Source organism: Marmota flaviventris, chromosome 20 (assembly GCF_047511675.1).
Source record: "Marmota flaviventris isolate mMarFla1 chromosome 20, mMarFla1.hap1, whole genome shotgun sequence".
In the NCBI taxonomy this organism is placed as follows: domain Eukaryota; kingdom Metazoa; phylum Chordata; class Mammalia; order Rodentia; family Sciuridae; genus Marmota; species Marmota flaviventris.
Genome location: NC_092517.1, coordinates 3612594 through 3632907, shown reverse-complemented (window position 1 = coordinate 3632907; position 20314 = coordinate 3612594). Strand labels below are relative to the sequence as shown.

At 59.2% G+C, this 20314-nt stretch overlaps 2 long non-coding RNA genes across 7 annotated transcripts; both read right to left on the bottom strand.

The window, feature by feature from the left end:
* Nucleotides 1-2631: 2631 nt before the first annotated feature.
* On the bottom strand, nucleotides 2632-7656 carry LOC114089891 (uncharacterized). Its single transcript, XR_011705552.1, has 3 exons — nucleotides 7526-7656; nucleotides 6645-7182; nucleotides 2632-5775 (listed from the first exon to the last, which is right to left on the bottom strand). It is a non-coding gene; the product is annotated as an uncharacterized lncRNA (long non-coding RNA).
* Nucleotides 7657-7739: 83 nt separating this feature from the next.
* LOC114089889 (uncharacterized) lies at nucleotides 7740-19750 on the bottom strand. 6 transcript variants are annotated; one of them, XR_003582264.2, is made up of 7 exons: nucleotides 19558-19750; nucleotides 16882-17104; nucleotides 14485-14594; nucleotides 10584-14223; nucleotides 9874-10183; nucleotides 9585-9680; nucleotides 7740-8603 (listed from the first exon to the last, which is right to left on the bottom strand). It is a non-coding gene; the product is annotated as an uncharacterized lncRNA (long non-coding RNA). The 6 variants fall into 6 exon arrangements; XR_011705551.1 differs by having other exon boundaries at nucleotides 9874-11891; nucleotides 12675-14223; XR_011705547.1 differs by having other exon boundaries at nucleotides 9874-14223.
* Nucleotides 19751-20314: the final 564 nt, after the last annotated feature.

Sequence of the window (20314 nt, the reverse complement as noted above, 5' to 3'; positions counted from 1 at the left end):
GTCAGGGGAGGAGGTGCGGCCTGGGGCCAGCTGGGCTCCTTCCCTTCAGTGTGGGTGGTAATTAAAGGCTGGTATTTCAGAGCATGGACCCCACACTGGACCCCCTTGTAAGCTCTTTAACTTATCCAGTACCTCTTTAAAGCCGTTTCTACAGAAAGGGATACCCAGACACCCAGAGTTAGATGAACTCATTCAAGATGGAATGAGTCTCACTGGTAACTTCTGGAGCCTGAGTCCGAACCCAGGTGGAGCTCTACCACCTGTTGTCTTACCCGTGACACTCAGGGACACCAGACCGCATTGCTGGGCAGCTCACGGGAAGTGCACCTGGAGCAACCCTTACCTGCTGCATGCTCAGGCAAGGAAGCAGTCACTGTGGTCTCAGTTTGCTCACCTACACAACGCAGGTGAGAGCAGGTTGGGATTTCAGGGGATCAGGCAGCTTGAAAGGAGTCCTCTCAGAGCGCACTAGTAAGTACTCGCCGTTCAGGTCTCCTGGTTGCCATGATAACCAGACACTATTTCTGTTTGACTGGGTGCTCACTGAGTGCACGTTCTTGGCACACAGAGTCACAAGGAGCTTGTTGCAGTTTTGTTCTGATTCTGGTCATCCCACCCCCTGAAGCTCGAGGTGCTCCCAAGTGTGGTGTTGGAAGGGCTGGGGGGGTGAGCACGCCCTGCCGCGTCCTCTCTGTGAATCCAGATGTAGAGATTGGAGCAGCCACAGGACGGGAGAGGGACGTTTGGGTAAGGGCTGATCACTCACAGCAAGAGACTCTTCCTCACGCCACACTACCGTAATGCTTGCGGGAGATCTTCGAGTTTAAAAAGGTCTCATAAATCCGGTTTGAACGCTGCTGTGAGGGTTAATGTCATCTTGTTTCTCGGTTTTATGGGTCATGTCAGTTCTTCTCTGGAGCTTGAAAGGGTCAGTATCCAGGTGACCAGGAGGGGAAGTTGTGACCAGGGGAGGTGGTCACCTGGTGTCTTGTGTGCTCGCTCAGGGACCAAGGCCGCGAGCCCTGCCCCTCTGGAAGCCCTCCTTATAGAACACACATTGCCCTCTGTGCGTGCGGGCTGACTGTGCGCAGCTCACAGCAGAGGTTTGTGGATTGACCCCGTGGGAAGCGTCCCCACAGGAAATCCTCCCGTGACACGGAGCTCATTCTTACCAGCAGCATTTCTAGGGGCCACGTGCTCTCGTCGGAAAGAATTTGGTCACAAGTGACAAAGACCTACTCAGCCTAGTTTAGCATGCTTGGGGGCTCAGGGAGCAGACTCAGGACATCTCACGGGCAGGAAGTGGCCTGGTTTCTTTCCTAAGGGGCAGGCCTGCCGAGTGGTCATGGGTCCCACTTGTCCTCCTGGGGACCCTGCCTCTGCTGACCTCTTTCTTTGGTGCTGGAAGGGGCCCCAGGGCCTTGCACATGCTAGGCCAGCACTCAGCCCTGGGCCACGCCGCAGCCCTGTCCTCTCTTGAAAACTAACTATAGTGGACGGGACTCAGGGTCCCCAGCAGCCATCGGGGAGGGAAGCGGTGCCCAGGTACCAGCTCTGGCTCTCACTGACTCCAAACAATCAACATCTGTTGGTGGTTCTGAGGCAAAGAGGACAGGCCCTGCCCCACCCAGGAGGGCCAAGAGATAGGTTAGGGTGTCACTGTCACAGTGACTTGGAGGAGGGACGCTCCTGACCTCTAGCGAGCTGAGTCAGGGGTGCTTAACGTCCTGAGAAGGAATGTCCCCGTCTGCATCCTCCCGGAACGTGGGCTCCTGTGGTGTTCCAGTGAATGGCTGAGCCTTGGGCCACCCTGGTCTCTACACTCTGTCTGGTGGCCTAGCGCAGAAAGGCCCCCCGAGAGCCAGCCCTGCTGTGAGACAAACACCCCATAACCCCTTCCAAGTGCACAGAGAGAGGGGGCAGTGGGCCAACGCTGGCCAGAGCTCTGTGTGGGTCAGAGAGCACGCCACTTCTGGGGTGAACAAGTAACTACCCACAAGTGACACACAAGGCACTCTCCTCCCTGCTCACGGACAAAGGGCATCGTAAGAGGGTGGCAGAGCCATAGGCCTGGGCCCTGGGGTGAGGACGGTGATGATTACAAGAACCTCTGTCTATCCGTGGTGGACAGGCGTCTGAGTGGAAGATGAGCCTTCGTTGTCTGCGTGAACTTGAAGGGCTGCTTGTTACTGCAGCAAACCCAGCCAGTCCTGACTGAGGCAGGCCCTCCGACCGCCATGTTGACTCAGTCAGTCGACTAAATAAATTAATGATTGACTCACCGAGTTCTCCCAACATCCTTATGAGGTACAGGTGCCGTTTCGTGGATGAGAAGGCTGAGGGAGGGCCGGGTGACGTGACTTAACTGAGTGACCCCAAGGGACGGATCCGTGCCTCCCCCCCAGTGTCATTCAGCCTCTGTGTCTTTATGGAGCCGACGCCCCCACCCAAAATGACCTTACCCTGTCATGTTCCCCTTGACTCCGTCTACTCTCGATGTTTTAGAAACCCCGGGTCTTGGTTCCCGTCCCTTGTCACTCTGGGCCACAGCGAAGGTACCTGCCGCCCGCGTGGCCCCTCCTTCCCCCTCTAACGTGCTGTTGCTAATCCATTATGGACTCGGAAACCAGATAATGAGGCTTGTTGCGCGTGTTATAATTGTGACTAATTGAGCCTGGCCTCCTTGACAGGCCGCGCGCCGCCCCGCCCCCACCCGCCTGGCGGGCCCCTGTCCCTGTGGTTGGGGGCCTCTGAGGATCTCCCTCCGGGCAGCCACTCCTCAGTGGAGACAACCACCCAGTGCACCCTCCCAGCTCCTGCCCTGGCCCCCCTGCTCCTAGCACGGGGCTTCGCAGATGTTAGGTGACTAATAAATATCTGCTAAGGCGATTAAGTAATTAGGGTCTGAGTAATGGCCCAAGAGCTCGCGGTAAGTTAATTAGACGGGCTTTGCTCCCAGCCTCGGGGACCGGCCGGCTCTGTCTGGGGGCCCGAGGGACGGCTCTGGCTCCGTTGCATCTTGGATACTTGAGATCATGGGACACAGAGATGGGCGAGTCCCCTCCTCGACCCGCCGAGGTGTTCATGGGGCTCCTCGCTAACATTGAAGGTCAGCAGCTTCAGCTTCCTGGCTGTGCCCCCCGGGCGGCTCACCCTAGGCCACTTCCAGGGGCCTCTGTGCAGCGAGAGGTGGACTTGGGCCAGCGGGGTGACCGGCTGAGCTGGACAAGACGGAGCTGCCCGCGGGAGGCCGAGGTGCTGCCGGGAAAGCAGGACGAGCGTAAAGCCCACAAAATGCAGCTGTGGGGAGTGGTCCCAAGGGGAAGGGTGGGACGCTGGACCTGCCAAAGCACTGACCCCGTCGGGGACAAGGAGGCCAGGGAGGCAGGACAGAGTGCAGTCCAGGAGGCCCCCAGAGAACACGCAGAGGTCTGGCTATTCCCGTGTAAGAAATCAGTGCCAAACTTGGGCTTCAAATAACCAAGTGCAGCCAGGCACGGTGGCCCACGCCTGTCATCCCAGCAGCTTGGGAGGCTGAGGCAGGAGGATGGCGAGTTCAAAGCCAGCCTCAGCAACAGTGAGGCGCCAAGCAACTCAGTGAGGCCCTGTCTCTAAATAAAGTACAAAATGGGACTGGGGATGTGGCTCAGTGGTCGAGTGCCCCCGAGTTCGATACCCGGTACCAAAAAATAAAATAAAATAACCAGGTGCGGTAGTGTACGCTTATGATCCCAGCACACAGGAGGCTGAGGCAGGAGGATCGCTTGAGTCCGGGAGTTGGAGACCAGCCTGGGCAACACAGGGAGACGGTCCTGGCAAAGCTATGATCAGCTGATACGTCCCTGCGGCCACCTGGGCCTGCCCATGCCACCCTGGCCATGCATGTCCACAGGCTTGGGTCAGTACATAATAAGCAGGTACTGACCTGCAGTTTCTGTGGGCGGGGAATGTGGGAGAGCCTCAACTGGATGGCCCGGTCAGCGTCTCATCAGATCATGTCAATACCACTGGACGGAACTGTGGTCACCAACAGGCCAGACTCAGGTGGTGCATCTGCATCTAAGATGGTCCACGGCATCGGGCAGGGTTGGACGGACCAGCAGGACAGCAGCAAAGAGCTGTTCCCGGGGCTCCGGGACAGTCATAAGTCGAGCGAGGCTGACACCGGGACCCAGGCTGTCACTGCAGCAGACAGACGGCAGCCTGGGTGTGTTCTTGGTGGCCCTGGCACCCTGGAAGCCGGGGCCCTTTGCTGGGGATCTAAACACACAGCCCACTCTCCTCCTGCTTCCGGTCACCCGGGTGACGTGGCCAATCAGCTGCAAAGCCTATGGCGTGGCTCCCCCTGCCCGCCACTCCCTGGAGCCTCCCTGAGGCCCACCCCACCTGGAAACAGAGGCGCTGGTCCAGCCTTGCGGGTGGACAGCCACACACCTGTGCGCTGTCTCCTGTGGTGGCTTGAGGGGCTGTCCCCTGGCTGTGTGGGCCGGGGTCCTCAGTCCCTCACCGTCTGGGCCAGTCCCCAGGGCTGAGTGCGCTCCTGCCCCCCACAGCAAGGGATCCAGAGGAGGCGGGGAGGACACTGCCGTGCCTGTGGTGGCCCAGTCCTGGAAGTCACCTGCTGTCACTTCACGTCCTCTGTTCACTACAAGTGGGTCACTGAGTTCAAACACACCCACGGGGAGTCCAGTGAGACTTTCAAGACCAGGACTGTAGCGTGGACATGATTTGAGACCCCGAGGCGGTGTCTGAGCAGGGGACAAGGGAGCAGTGGGAAGAGCGGGGCACAGAGTTTTGGACAGAGCTGACCGCGGGAGGCCCTGGCCGGCTGACAGGTCAGCATGTCCCCAGCTCCCTGAGCCAGCCCCGGGGCCAGCAGCCTCCGGGAGCCTGGGCCTCCTGCATCAGGACAAGGAGTCTGCAGCCAGAAGCCAGCGTGCAGCCCCAGCAAGACGGACGCGGGCTGATGTGTGCAGGTCCAGGGGGCAGCTGGCCGGCCAGCAAGGGGCAGCCCCAGGGAGGCTGCAAATCACCAGGCTCCGCCGCGTGTCAATGGTTCGATGGATTCCCTTCGCCTTCCTGGACTTCCTCTGCAGGACGGGGGGACTGCCCCCACAGGGTCACAGGACCCACGAAGAGACTAGATGAAAAGCCACTTTGCCAAGAGAAGTTCCCATCGAGATGCTTTGGCCCCGCCTGCTCTGGCCGGAGGCCATTTCCAGACTTCGGCTTTTCCTCCAAGGTGCCCACAGGTCAGGAGAGCTGTGATCAGGCGGCAGCGTCCTGTTGGTACTATGGCTGCTGGACATCCCCACAGGCTGGACACTCGCCCAAGGGTCTGCATGACCAGGAACCGCTGCCCTGTCCTGTCAAAGCTGTGACACGTCCCTGCAGCCACCTGGCCTGCCCGCGCCACCCTGGCCATGCGTGTCCCCAGGCTTGGGTCAGCACCTTGGAAGGAGTGTTGGCAGGAGTGCCGGGCAAGGCTGGCCTGGAGGTGACCTTGAGACTCTGGAGTCACATGTGCTGCAGAGGCTGCTCCGCCCAGAGGCAAGGAGGCTCGGCCGGCCCTCGACACCCTGATCCGGTCATTGGAATGGTCTCTTGCTGTTTGACAGTTACTGCAAGGGCTGGTGGCTTAAGACAACGGTGATGTAGCTGGACACTGGTGTTTGCAGTAGCATTATCCACGGCAGTGGAGGCAGGTCCACCCACAGATGAGAGGACAAACCAGATACAGGATTCAGATATAGGCACACCGGAATATTACTCAGCCTGAAAAAGAAGGGAAATTCTGGACAGGAGGATTTTGAACCCTTTTGCTAAATGGCATGAGCCGGTCACCGAGGGCAGATGTTGTCATGGAGCTGGGAGAAGGATGTTCTCCAGGGCTGAAGGGAGGGACGCGGGAAGCTGTCTTACTAGGAACAGAGTCCCGGTGTTGCAAGATGAAAAAGTTCTAGAAATTGGTTGAACAATAGTGAATAAGCTGGATACCACTGACTGTGCACTTAAAAATGGCTAAGATGGTCAATTTTATGCTTTTAACCCAAATTAGAAATAGGGAAGCCCCCTCTTTGCTCCTTCCTAGTGTCTGGGCCACCAGTAGTTCTTGGTGACCTTTGGCCTGGACACACACCCATCCAGTGTTGGCCTCCGTCTCCCCCGGCCTTCTCCCTCTGTGTGCAGATCTCCCCCCACCCCCGCAAGGGTCAGCAGGCTACGGTCATCCTAACCCAGTGTGGTCCCCTAAAGCTCGATTGTATCTACCAAGAGTCTGTCTCCAAACAAAGTCAGGAGGGAAGATGTCTTTGGGAGACACGTTCCATCTAGAAGCGATGCACCTACCTCCAAGGGGAATCTGACTTTCAGTGAAAGGAATGTCCAGGAACTTGCAGGCCACAGGGGACCCACTTGCCCATCCGATGTCTGAGGACCCACATCCCTGGCCAGCCAGGGACCATCATCGCCCAGAGAGGGCACAGTTGCTGAGGCTAGCCTCAACCTTGCAATCCTCCTGCGTCAGCCTCCCAAACGTCTGGGATTCCAGGCAAGCCCACGGCTCCTGGCTCCAAGTATTTTTGAAGTCATTGACAGGTTTAATCCTGACCATGACCATGGGAGGGGGGTACCGTCATCCTCACTGTTTTATAGGCGAGGGACCTTAGGCGCAGAGAGGGTTCAACAACTTCTCCAAGTTCACAGGGCTGAGAGGTGGCCCAGCTGAAATCCGAGGCTCCGCATCTGGATCTGGGAGCTGTGTTCTGGGCCACGTGACCCGTCTGCCATTCTCTTGTCAGATTTCAGTAAGGAAAACAAGCCAACGCCTCCCTCCCCACCGTCCCGAGAGGACCCACAGGTTCAGGCAGGAGCAAGAGCCCGGCTGCATGGACGGCCGGTGACCCCCTGAAGGGCACACCCAGTTGAGGCTTCCAGAGAACCCTGGGGATGGAACCCGTGTGCAATGGAGGAGCGCGGTGGGCAGGGGCTTCCTGCAGCCGACCCCGCTGCTGGCCGTCACACGGGCCCCATCAGCTGATTTCCAGCATGTGCTTTCCATGATCCAGATAAGGCCAATTTCCATCTGGAAGGCTCTTTTCCTTATGTTGATTTTCTTCCTAATTCCTGGCTCCTGAAACTTCTCCTGGCAGCTACTTGGACCAGAGATGCTGATCTTTCTGCCTAGGGAGGAGAGAGAGAGAGAGAGAGAGAGAGAGAGAGAGAGAGAGAGAGAGGGAGAGGGAGAGAGAATGCATGTGAGGGTGCGTGTGCTCCTGCTTTGGCAGCAGCCGGCAGAGCAGGGACGGTGCTCTGAACCCTCCCGGTGCCCTTGATCTCACAGACTTGCCTCCACCCCTCCGACCGCCCCCCTCGACCGTCCAGAGCTCCGGCTGATGGGTTTTTGCAGACGTGCTCCGGGATAATTGGCGTCTTAATGGGGAAACGCGGTGTTCCCAAGTGTCAGCATAGCAATGAGACACCCCAGGGCCGTCGACGCGGTGCCTGGGTAATTAAAGGTGCTCACCCGTCAGTCAGTCTCGGCCTCGGAGCCCGTCCCAGGCTGGCACAGGGCTGCTGGGTGCCCGGATCTTGCCAGGCGCTGCCCTGGAACTCTAATGATCAGACGGCTGTCCCCATTCAGACTCACACACAAAGGGCCCCCGAGGAGCAGATGCGTCGTCTGTCACTCTCTCGATTCCCGTCCCCCCCACCCCCGCCGCCCCCAACCAGGGCTGGGCTCAGGTGAGGACTTGGAGGGCCACCAGAGACAACAGGGACAATGTCAGCCGGCTCTTAGGATGCAGTGGGAGGTAACCCAACAGGGCGTCCTGCTCCAGCGCAGCCCGGGGGGCAGCTGGCAGCTCCTGGTGCGGGGCTCAGGGCTCTCGGCCGGGCCAGCAGGGCTGGGGCTGCACCTTGAGCTCCCTGCAACCCAGGCACCTGGCGTCTGCCACGGTAAGACGGCTCCTCTCCTGAGCCTGTATCACGCACCCACGTCTCGCGGTCTCCTCAATGGCTGTCCCCTCGCTGTGCTGAAGAGGAAGCAGGGTGGGCAGAGGCCAAGTGGTGGTCCAGGCCCCTCAGAAACTAGAAATCAGGCTCCAGCCGTCTGACCGCAAACCCAAGGCTCCCACCGCCGCCCCAGGGGACAGCCGCCTGGGGGTGTGGACTTGCCCGGATCCAAGGACACTTAGAGGTGGGAAGGGTGTTTGCTCCCTGGGCTTCCGCAGGCCCCGAGTCCACCCTGCTCTCACCGCCAGGGAAACACGGTGGTCTGGGTTCGACTGGAATGACCGGGCTGCCCAGGTGTGCCTGGACGTTTGAGGACATTGCCAGAGGAGGTTGGCGTGGAGCGTGCGGACTGAGGGGACACCCACCCTCGTTGTCTGGGGTCCTGGCTGGAACGAAAAGGAGGAAGGCAGGCCAGACAGCAGCGCCCCCCGGTTCTGCGGCCTCCAGCCTCCCTGGGCCTCCGGCCAGCCTCCGCCTCTCCGTCGTATCAGTTCTCTCTGGAGAATCCTGACCAACACACCCGCCCTCCGTGCATTCGGTTCTTCAGACGTGGGGAAGACGCACTTGTGTGCCTGCTGTGGACGTGTGTCCTGCATGAAAGAATGTTTCCTGGTGTCGGCGTCCAACTCAGGGCCTCCTGCCAAGCTGAAACCAAAGACCTGTTGGCTGTCACTTCCACCACAGGGTTCTGGCCACCGCCGTGGGGGAGCGTGGCCTCGGGGCGAAGTTAGATCCCAAGGACTGACCGAGGGGCCTGGGGTGGGGCGAGTGGGCTTCCCCAGCAGGCCTGGCCCCCAGGGGGAAGATACCAGGGCCAGGGCGCTGCGGGGGACAGATGGCTCACTCAGGGAGGGCCTGGTGGCCATGTGGCCCAGGACTTCACAGAGCCGAGGGGGTAAGGCAACAGGAAGGGACAGACCCAGGCGGGCACCAGCGGAGCTCTCTCCTCCATACACGGGGAGGGGATTGGAGGGGACAGTGATCCCCGGCACCCAGAGAAGGCGGCTGCATGGAGTGGGCACCCGTCGGCCTGCTCCTCCCCGTGGGCCAGGGCCAAGCCTCAGGAGCTGGCAAAGAGCCGCAGTGGACAGACCCCCGACCTCTTTCTCTCTTGCCTGCCCCCCGCCCCTGAGTGGTGCATGAGCCAAACCCTGACCGACATCCTAGGGTAATGGACGGACACGCGGCCGTGTCCAGGCTGCAGAGGAACAGGGCAGAGCCTCCCGCCCGGCAGGGCACGCGCAGCGGGAGGTACCTGCGGTAATGCGTGTGCCCTGGGACCTGGCTCTGGGGCTGGGGACGCCTGGCCCTCCTTGTTGGGCTTTGTTTCACGACAGGAGGACCCGGGTCTCCTCCCGCCCCTCCGTTTGTTGTGAGGAGAGGATGAATTCACTGAGGACAGAGGAGGCGTGGTGGCCCGGCCCCTTCCCATCTGTCCCCTGCCTGCCTCCAGAAGGCCTGGTGCTGTGTGCTCCCAGCCAGCCAGCGTCCTGGCCAGGAGCCCCCGGTGCGGAGGGGAAGGCCCAGCACTGCCCGCAGCCGGCCAGCAGCCACAGACATCCCACGCGCACCTATTCTGCACCTTCAGAAGCCACTGCCGGCTTGTGAGCACCTGCTGCATTCCTTGGTGATGCCTTTCTGGCCTCGAGGGAAACGCTGTGTTGAACCTTCAAGTTGGCAACGGGGTCCATCATGGAGGACAACGAGACACCAGGTCCCAGTCAGACAAGGTCCCCCAGGGGCTTATTAAGGGCAGGGGACCTGGTGTGCCACCAGCCCCAGCCCAGACCCTCCCCAGCCCCTTGGTCCCACCCTCCCGCCCCACCTGAAGCCACGTGAAGGGAACTCCCAAAGGGTCACCTTGGAAGGGGCAGGGGCTGAGATTCGGAGATGAGAAGCCGGCGAGGAGACCCCAGGGCAGCGGTGGGTCACTCTCCACTAACTGCCCCCGGAGCCAAGGACAGGGCTGCAGGCGGGCGGGGGCGGGGGGGTATCTCGTAACTTCAGGGTGTGCGGAGTCACCCAGAGCCAGGCACCGGGGCGCAGCGGCTGTGAATTGGGCATCGTGATTTCGCAGGTCAGGGCTCTGCAGAGTGTCCCTCAGCTCCGGGTGGCACAGATGGGGTCCTCGGTGGTGTACAGCTGGGGAATGGGCTGCTCGCTGGCTTGGCTGGAAGAAGAAGTAGGGCAGGATCTACTGTGCTGTTGCTGGAAGCTTGTGCAGTCTCTGTCCCAGCGTGGCCCACCCTGGGAGCCTCAGATTCCTATGGCTCCTTGCCCGAGAGCTCAGGGCTCCGGGAGGGTCCATGGCAGCCGCAGGGGTTTAGGATCCAGCATTGGAAGTCCCCAAACGTTCCTTCTGCTGTATTCTGTCAGCAAAGGAGGCCGCCGAGGCCAGCCAGCCTGCCTCCCTGGGAGGGGACGTCTAAAACCGGAAAATGACCAGGACTCTATGGGAGCTGCTGAACGCTCCTTACGGGAGACGAGACAGAGCACATTCGGAAGCAAGAGTGAACGGATTGCACCGTGACTGAAGTCAGACGACACGGTAAATGGGCGATAAAGCTCACCAGGGGCAGGCTTGCAGGATCCAGGGCGCTCATTTCTGAAGTACGGGGTTGAAGCTTCCTCCAAATGCCTCGCTGCACGGGCCCCCACCTGGACTCCGAGAGGCCGGCAGGGACCTGGCACTGTGCAGGAAACTCTTCCTTAAGCTTTCAGGTTCCGTCACAGGGGGGTGTGAATTAAACTAAGAAGACTGACAATGGAAAAGGCCCCGGGTGTGAATTAGATATCACAAGCAACGGAGTCCATCGGAGAGGAGTGAAATTCCAAGAAGCCCTTTGGCTTGACGTTCTCGTACCCTTTTAGCAAAGATCGATTTGGGGTCAGGGATGACAGTTGTGAGGAAGTAGTCACGATTGCTTTATTAAGGTCTGTTTCTGCAGACTGGGCTGGGGTGGGCCCCTCGTCCCACCAACTCTTCTGTCCCCCGTGCTCTATGTTCGGGGTCAGTCACCAAAAGGAAGGCAGCCTCTTGTGTGGACAGTGGAGTGAGGGCTGCCGAGGGGTGACATCTCAGAGGCAGCTGGAGAGAGGACTCCAGCTGCCCGCGGTCCAGCAGGCTCAGGGGGAACTCTGCTCACCACGCCAGGGCAGAGAGGGACACGAGGGAGTGAAGAGTAGCCACGAGAGTGACCGCGTTGTGGGGACAGGTGACGCTCTCTACAGAGGGCTGGGTGGGGTGTAGGCGCACGGTGGATACGCAGGAGCCAGGGCAGAAACAGGTGACCTCACCACCCTGACGCTGGATGGGCCTGGAAAGGGGAGGGTGGTTCTGGGGACATGGAGGCGACGAGGGCTGCTCAGGAGTAGCCACGACCCTTGCAGGAGGCTGCCAGCCCAGAGCACCTGTAGAGGGGGAGACCGGGAGGAATTGGGGGATCCCAGCCCAAACCAGCGGCCAGGCAGCCCCGGGGGGAGTGCCGGAGGAGACTGTGGACAATACCAGGCACGGTGACAACAGAACCGCATCTGTCATGTGCCCCGTTCCAGCCCCGGGCCGAGCATCTTAGGGGCGTTTGTTGACCGAGTCCTCACCTCGCGTTGGCGCAGCTTCTATGAACATTGCTAGATCACAGGGGGTGACAACTCACCAAAGTGCCCGGCGTGTCACAACACAGAAGGGAACACTTGGATCTGAAGCAGGTTTGGGGCTCTGAGGCCCGAGCCCTTGACCCTGGACGACCCTGTCTCTAGGACACAGACAAGCACCGGGTCCCAGGCCCTGGCCTTAGTGAAGTCCACCCTAGGAGTTCTGCCATCAGCTCCTGGAGGGGAGGTCGGGGCCATTCTTCCCCCTCCAAGTCTCAGGACCCCTGGAGGAGAGGGGGGACAGTCAGGGAAGGGCGTGGGGTGCAGGCCGCGGGCTGCGGTGGGGGAGGACGCCTCTGGAAAGTGAGAACAAGTCCCGTACAGATGACCACAGGTCCGGGACTTCACCCACGAGCGATGCAAAATCAGATGGTTTGTCTCGGGGAGTGCCGGGCCCGGGGACAGGGAGAAGCGCCCGGGTGGCTTCCCCGACAGACGCGCAGGAGGCCCGGATGAGCCACCCCAGAGCGGCCACCTCGGCCTGAGGAAGGTTGGAGCTGAAGGCTTCTCCCCGGGCACAGACACAGGAGGGCTCCCTGCCTTTCTGTGTTGGCCTCAGAGCCGGGCATCCGTTTCCAAAGGTGACCTTACCCACTGCCCACCAGGAAGGACCGAGTTCACCACCAAAGACCACCTTGGGCCCTTGGCATGAAGAGGGCTCTGGACGTCCACTGACCAACCGCGCTGACCAGCCCTTACGAACTACTGACTTGCCCTCCCTCCGTTCCCCGTCCCACGAGGCCCAAAGTGCTTTGCCTTTGTCCCGTCACTCTGAAAACGCGCCCCGGTGGCCCCGTGACCCTGGGATCGCAGTCAGCCCCACCTCCTTGGGAGCGGCTCCTCTCCCTGGGACCTGCCACCTGTGCCCGAGGGCTGTGTGTCTGTGTCCCTCTAGCTCATCTCTGTCCCAACCGGGAGCTCCGACCTCATAGGGGGAATTATTCTTCCTTCACTCATGGAACGAACGCGGCCATCTTCCAGGGACCCCGCCGTGGGACGGGACTCACCTGCGCCGTTACCTGTTTTCAAATGGCTCCTGAAGACCATTGAGAGAGGCAGAGTTGGGTAACCCTCCCCAGAGCGCCCTTGGATTCTCTGAAGGGACATCGGCTACTTCAAAGTCTCTCCTGGTCACTCTTGATGGCTACTCGGGAGTCTGGAGCTTGTCCCCTGCTCCCTGTGCTTCTCAGGCTTGGCCACCCAGGGGGGGGAGGGGAGAAGGCAGGGGGTGGCAGCAGAAGTCCCCTCTCCCAGGCTCCTCCTCCTGGGCCTGCCCCAGACGCCCCTGCCCCTGGGTGGACGTCCTTCATTTCTAGCAGGAATCCCCCCGCCCTCCCGCTCTGAGCCTTCTCTCCTGGAGTCTCCTGGTGACAAACCTTTGGTGGCTAATTCACTAGGACTGAAAACCCACTTCCTCCTCTCTCCTGGGCAGCCGGAGCTTTAATTAAGTCTTCAGTCCTTTTAAGGAGGGGACATTTCTTCCTACTCCATTCTTCAAGGTGCTAAAGAAAAAAATAAAGGATGCAAAAAATGAAGACCCGACTGCAATTAAGGGAGATCTAAACTCTGTGTTAGAGCTTTCTTCCTCGGTGAGTGTCCCTGCGGTGTGACCTCCGCTGACCACTCTGCTTCACTTGGGAATCTCTCGCTCGCGCGGCTGAGCTCCCCCAGCCTACAAGGGTGCGCCACACGTAGTCGATGCTCAACAAACGCTGGCCGAGTGGGTGACGGTGGCCTGGGCCACGAACACCCTTTTCCACATGACTCATTGGCTGGAGTTCCGGGCTGCACACGGCTGCCACGTCACCTCCGCGGCCACCCTGCATCTTCTGCCTAAAGTCAGGGATCAGGAAGCAGGAGTCAAGTTCCAGCACCCTGAAATACGAATGAAACTGCCCAGTCCAGGCTCCTAGGGGCAAGAGTCTGGCCTCTCGCCTGCTCCCAGGTGGGGAAGACTCAAGTGCATGAGCCTTGAGCGCTTAGGCATCAGTAGGGGGTGGTGCTTGAAGAAAAGGCATCAGGTATGGAAGTTGGTGTAGAACAAAAGAAGTGGTCACAGGGGGCCTCTTAGCAGGCCTGGGGGACCTGGACGGCTTCTCTCCGAGGTGTCCTTGGGCATTTTCCCAGGAGGGTTCTACAGGTGTGCTGGCTGCCACGGGCCCCCCTCCTGGTTCAGGGGAGCAGCCTGGAGCACCCCGCTGGAGAGATGCAGAATCCCGAGCCCTGCCCAGGCCCACTGAGTGGCAGCCCTCCTGGAGGAAGGTCCTGGGGGCTGATCTGTGGGCCCATGAAATCCGGTGACTCTCCCATAGGTTTATGGCGCTGACCTAGCGCCTTGCTTTGGCTCTGCAGCCCAGGAGCCCTGCAGCTGCCATTTTACCAGCCTGGGGGCGAATCCTCCTCGGGTGTCCTCATGACAGGGTTGGGCTCGCTGCCCACCAGGGCCACAGGGTGCCATCTGAGAGACCAGACTCTGGAATTCGGATCAGGCCCTGGCTCACAGCAGGTTCTCTGCATTAAGGGAGCAGGTGGCATCCCGACATAGCCTGAGGGGACCTGTAGTGATCAAACAGAGCACGCATGGGCAGGCAGGGGGCTCCTGGCCCTCCTCAGGGGGAAGGGGACGGAGCAGGGGCCACCTGTGTCCTGCCTGCCTCCCCTCGGGCCTCAGCAGGGCAACCTGGCCAGGGCTTGGCGCCTACACCTGAGGGCCTCAGTGGCTGGGACCCTCGGTCAGGGACTGAGGACAGGGGCACGCTCAGCACTCCATCCAGGGACTCCCCATGGGGTCCCCCGGGTGCACACCTGGTTCCTTACCTGAGAGCAGACGTGCACGGACCTCCTTCCTTCCCTGCCTCACTCCCCCGGAGAGAGCTTCCTGGGTTCCTTATCAAATGGACGGCTGGGTTACAACCCTCAGGCTGCTGCTGGGGTGGAGGGCAGCAGGATGGAGCAGGGTCACAGGGACAATCCCAAACCTACGTTTCTCCCCCCTGGAAACCAGGCCGCATCTGCCCATGCAGACCCCTCCTGGGGAACAGCTCAGCTCAGGACACCCCAGGAGCCGCAGAAGGAACCGGAGGCCAGCCTCCCTGACTCCACCCGGGGCTGACTGGGTCCTCTCCTCATCGGCATCTGGACCAGGTAATTCCTTGCTGAGGGCTGGGAAAGGCTTGGGGAAGCCGTCTCGTACTCCCACCCCTGAGATGTGGCCATCGGATACGTTTCCAGATGTTGAAAACGTCTCTTGGGGGCGCAGGTCGCCCCAGTTGAGGACACTGGGCGAATGGAGCCCCTTTTCCTTTGGAGCAAGGGGAAGCAAAATCCAGACTCTGGAGCAGTGTCCCACCCGCAGGAAACCCACAGCCTTTGGTTTGCCTGGCCGCTCCTGCCCCCTGCCCTGCCTTCCTTCAAGCCCTCATTAGAAAACCCGCTTGTCCCCGCGTCCTCTCCGCGAGAGTATTTCCAGGTCCTCTGCCCGCGTCTGACTGGGGCTGTGTTTCCGGTAAAAAGGCCCCACAAACGGGCTCCCTCCTGCTCTCGGGGTTCCAGAGTGCCCTCCAGTGGCCAGAGGCCGCCATCCTCTGGCTCCTGCACATTCCAGGCAGCTCTGGAAGGAACTGCTGTGGGGGAGGTGGAACCTTCTAGAAAACCCATCTGCTCACATAGCCAAGCTCCGCCGTGGATCCCCAGGCGGCTTCCAGGAGCGCACTGTGGGGCACGTGGGAGAGAGGCGTTTCCTACGGCAGGGTGTGTGTGTGTGTGTGTGTGTGTGTGTGTTTTCAAAGCCTGATGGACAAGAGGGGACCGAGCACCACTGAGCCCTGAGCGCCATGGCCCTGGAGTGGGCAGGGGCGTCACGGCCCTCAGGGAGCGGGCACGTGCCCACAGAGCTCTTTTAAGTGAAGGCGTGATTCTGGCTGGAGGGAGGAAAGGCTTGGGGCACAGGGTGGCATCCGCCCACCCGCCACTCTCTCCAGGTTTGGGGGGGGGGTGGTTGGCACTCTGCTCTCGGCAGCCATATTTTTAAGCCACTAAAGCACAGAGAACTCAAAACAGGTTTGTCACCTGCGCACGTCCCCTGAGTGCCAGTTCTCCACGGTGTAGAGGGCTTCTCCTTATCACCCTTGCTGAATTGCGCAAGGCCAGCTTCCTGGACAGCCTGCAGGCTCTGGGGACACCATGTGGCCTCTGTGTCCCTCAGTGCTGGAGCCCTGGGGGCTGCACAGGCTCTGGCTAGTGGATGAGCTCAGCTGTGTCTTGCTGAGTGAATATCCAAGGCAGGGAGGAGGGGGGTTGGCAAGACAAAAAGGGAAGAGAGAGAGAGACCAGGGTCAAGAAACACGCAGGGCCTGATGCCCAGCGAGAAGACGTGTCCCACTGGAGAGGAGGGCTCAGATGGACACAGAATGGAACTGCAAGGTCACGGAGGGTTCAAGGTTAAGGGAACAACTGATCTTAACGTCCCCAGGCATAATCTGTTTTGTTTTTTTTTTTTTTTGGTGGGGGTGAGGGTACCAGGGATTGAACTCAGGGGCACTGACCACTGAGCCCCATCCCCAGCCCTATTTTGTATTTTATTCAGAGACAGGGTCTCACTGAGTTGCTTAGGGCCTTGCTTTTACTGAGGCTGGCTTTGAACTCACCATCCTCCTGCCTCAGCGTCCTGAGCAGCTGAGATTACAGGTAGGCGCCAGTGTGCCCAGCTAAAGAAAATGTTCCCAGCCATGGTCCTAAAGTTCTACCTTGCTTTTCTTAACAGATATGCCCTCATGCCCTTTACCACCCTGAAACGAAATTTATCTTAAAATTATAACTCACCTACTCATATAATGTTTTAAAAAGCATGATGGCCCAACTCTAGTACAAAGGAGAAATCAGAGAAACGCTCTTGGTAACATCATGTGCATAGGCCTGGGCTCCTTAGGAGACATGATCAAATAGCCAAGTGCTTGCAACTCAGAGGGGGAAAAACTGAGAGATAAGAAATATCAGATAACCTCCAGCCAAATCTGCACATGTGTATGGGATGGCCCTGGAGGCCGCAGGTCACATCTAGACTGTTATCGGTGTGTTGTTTGGGTGTCCAAGGTCCCCTGAGAAGCCTGGCTACTGACAATTTTACTTTTCAAGTGGAGAACAGCTTTCCTATAGAGAAAAAGTACATTAATCCCTTGATTTACATAGTGGTTGCATTTCTAGAAACTTGGATACCTATTAAAACTGCAGGAAAAAAAAATGCTGTACTTGTATGTAGGTGGGGAATTCCGACAGGGCACAGAGAGACAGCTTGTCTCTGCTCCGTGCCTCATGGGGTCCCTGATGGAATGTCCAAAGGCTGAGGTCCAGAGCACCTGAAGTGAGGCAGGGGCTTCACGATCCACTTCCTGCCTTGGTCAGCTTTTCATTGCTGTGACATAACGCCGGAGAAAATCAGCTGAAAGGAAGAAAGGTTATTTGACTCCTGGTTTCAGAGAATTCCGTCCCTCGGATTAGCTGGTTGCTTTGGGGCTGGGGTGAGGCAGCTCATCCTGGTGGTGGGGAAATGAAAGAGAAGAAGGAACTAGGGTCCCAATGTCCCTCCAAGGGCATGATATTGACCAGCTTCCTTTCACTAGGCTCAGCTTCCCAACCGTGCCACAGGCTGGTGACCAAGCCTTCCACACATTGGCCTCTGGGGGACTTTGAAGATCCAAACTCTGTGGCACCCACACAACTGGGAAGTGGGTGCCGGCTGTTGGCTGGAGGCCCCAGTTCTTCTCTGTGGAGACTCCTCCACAGGGCTGCTTGAGCGTGCTCTCAACATGGCTGCTGCCTTGCCCCAGAGCTAGCCATCCAAGAGACGGGGGGGACAGACAGAACAACCGTCCTCCTCGCTCAACCCCAAATTGAGCCAGCACCACTCTTCGGAGAGGGTCCCTGAGTCTGGGCCACACTCCAGAGAAGGGAATGAGGCTCCGTGCTTTCTTTGAAGGGCGCGTCAACAGATTGACAGACATATATTAAAAACACAGCAGCTCAGCCGCAGAGTGCTTGCCTACCGCGCACGCAAGCCCTGGGTTGGATCCCCAGCACTGCCCCGAGACAGCTCAGAAAACTCAGAATTTTGCCTACACGAAATCTAATGATCCCATGTGAGGTGCGGGAGAGTTCATCATGTGGGCCAGTCCCTCAGGTGACAGGGTGTCTGATACCCTGGGACCCCAGCCCTATGCCGTCAAACGCTAGCAGCACTTCTCGTCACCGTGGAAACCAAAAGCATCCCCTACATTTCCACAGTGGCTCCTCCTTGACAGCTACCCCGGTGAGGAACTCGAGGGCAACTGAAAATTTGGGATAAGGAGCAACGAGAGCAGACCCAGGCTTTCCGATCCCTCTAGCAGAAGTGCACAGGGGGGCCTCCCATGGCTTGGACGTTGTGCCCGTCACACGCCACCCCCCCCCCACTCCTCCAGCCTGGCTCCCCGTGAACACCAGGAGAAGAGACGGCCCGGGGTTCTCTGGGTTCGTTGCTTGTGCTCAGGGCCTTTGCACCTACTGTTGGTCTCCAGGACACTCCTCTGACTCCTAGATGTGCTCACTGCCTCTCGGGATGCCATCTTTTTTTCTATTCCGAAGATACCCGGTGCCCTGGAGAGCTCCCTTTACCTCTGTGGAGCGGTCACTGCAGTTTTGCTTATAGGTCTGTGTGATTATTTGTACCGTTTGTTTCCCCTGTGCAAATGCGAGCTCCGTGTTGGCAGAGAGAGGAAAGAGGGGAGGAGGAAGGAAGGGAGGCCGGTGGGGGGGGGAAAGGCTCCCATGAGTCACTGAGCTGAGCAGCGTCAGGTGCCAGGGAAACTTGATCCCTCGTTGGCGCCCGGGAGCAGCAGGCCCACATATCACCTGGCGGAAGGCAGGCGTGGGAAGGGTCCGGTCCCTTCTGAAATATCGGTGAAGATATATTCCTGACGGTGCCGTGCACACATAAAGAGGCTTATTAGCTCCCTGGCTTGCCATGAAAAACCACAGTCGCTAATGGTGCTGTGAGACTGCTCTGTCCACCGTGATTTTCTGTTTCAATTACTGCAGCGCTGGTGATTTAGCGGCCACACCATCCGAGAAATGCTCCCGAGAGGTTGGTCCTAACTGCCGACGGGAAAGAGGGGGCTGGGGCTTCTGATCGCTCCATCTCTCCCCGGCTGCTGCTCGGCCTCTCGTGCCTGTGGGGAGCTGGGCCTGTTCGGGGTTCGTGTGGGGCTTGGTAAGTGCTGTGCACCCTCTATGGCCCCGCGGCAGGGCTGGGCAGTCTCCAAGAACGCTCCCCTCCGTTGCCACACAGAGAGCCGTGGTGTGTGCCAGGCGCTCCGGCTCATAGGTAGACGCGTCCCCGCCAGGCTTGCCCAGACAGGACTTCTCACCACCACCCAGTGGCTGCTACTGTCACCGGAACCCCCACTTCACAGCGGGCTCACGGAACTCGGAGGAGTTTCCAAATCAGTTGCTTCAGGTCAATGAGGTGGAACCCACTGACGCGTGGGCTTCACCAGGTCCCTCTGCCTCTCCAGCCCGAGATCTCTACCTGGCCCAGTGCTGGGGACTCCTGTCCCACCCGCCAGCCAGGACGGACAGTCCCATTCCTCTGTCCCTGTCACCATTCACTGGCTCTGCCTGTGGTGCCTCTGAGGGCCTTGGGGTGACCTCCAAGGCATTGAGGGACCCTGGGCGAGCTCAAATAAGAAGGGGAGGGCAGCGTGCCAATCTTCCAGCAGCTGGAGGTGCGCCCTGCTGACCGCCCTGCGCACCTTGCAGTGGGTGGGCTCGAGGATCCCTGTGACCCCACGAGAGGAGCCTAATGCCACCAGCACCCCATCTTCACGGCCCCCCACGGTTAAGGTGCTTGGTGCTTACCTCTGTGTTGAATGCTCTGAGTCTGGGCCCCGCAGTCGTGGGCATGAGGAGCAGTTGTGGGGGCAGCAGGCTTCCTAGACCACATCCTTGGCAATGCCTGGAACCTGGAGCCAAGTTGCACCCCGACTCCTGTTCCCCAGCCCTTCCGCTCACTGGGTCATCTTCTGATCCCTGTATCCAACTCTCTGCTGGAAAGACCTGGGGTGGTTTTGGTTTCCAGCGAAGCTGACTCATGCCACCCTCTTCCGGCACCCCGGGAAGTTGGTTGCATAACTTTCCTGAATCTTCCTTTGGGTCCTCCCCAACAACACACACCGAGATCTGTTGGTCTTTTTCTTCTCATTTTCAGGTGTGTTTTTTCCTCACCACAAAAGATACATGCTCGGTCTTTTATATTGTCTCATGCAATCTTCCTAAAAATCTTCCAAAGTAGGCATGACTTTAAGTATTCTGGTCAGCTTTTTCACTTCTGTAACCAACAGACCCTGAGATCTTTGAAAGAGGAAAAGTTTATTGGGGCTCATGGTTTCCGAGGTCTCAGTCCATAGGAGGCTGACCGTCTTGCTCTGGGTCATCGTTTGGCTGAGACAGAACATCATGGCGGAAGGGCGTGGAGGAGGACAGCAGCTCAGGACAGGGCACCAGGAAGCAGAGAGAGCTCTGCTCAACAAGAACAAAATATATACCCCAAAGGCACAGCCGCAGTGACCCACCTCCTTCAGCCACCCCCACCTGTCTACGTCACCGCTCAGTTAAT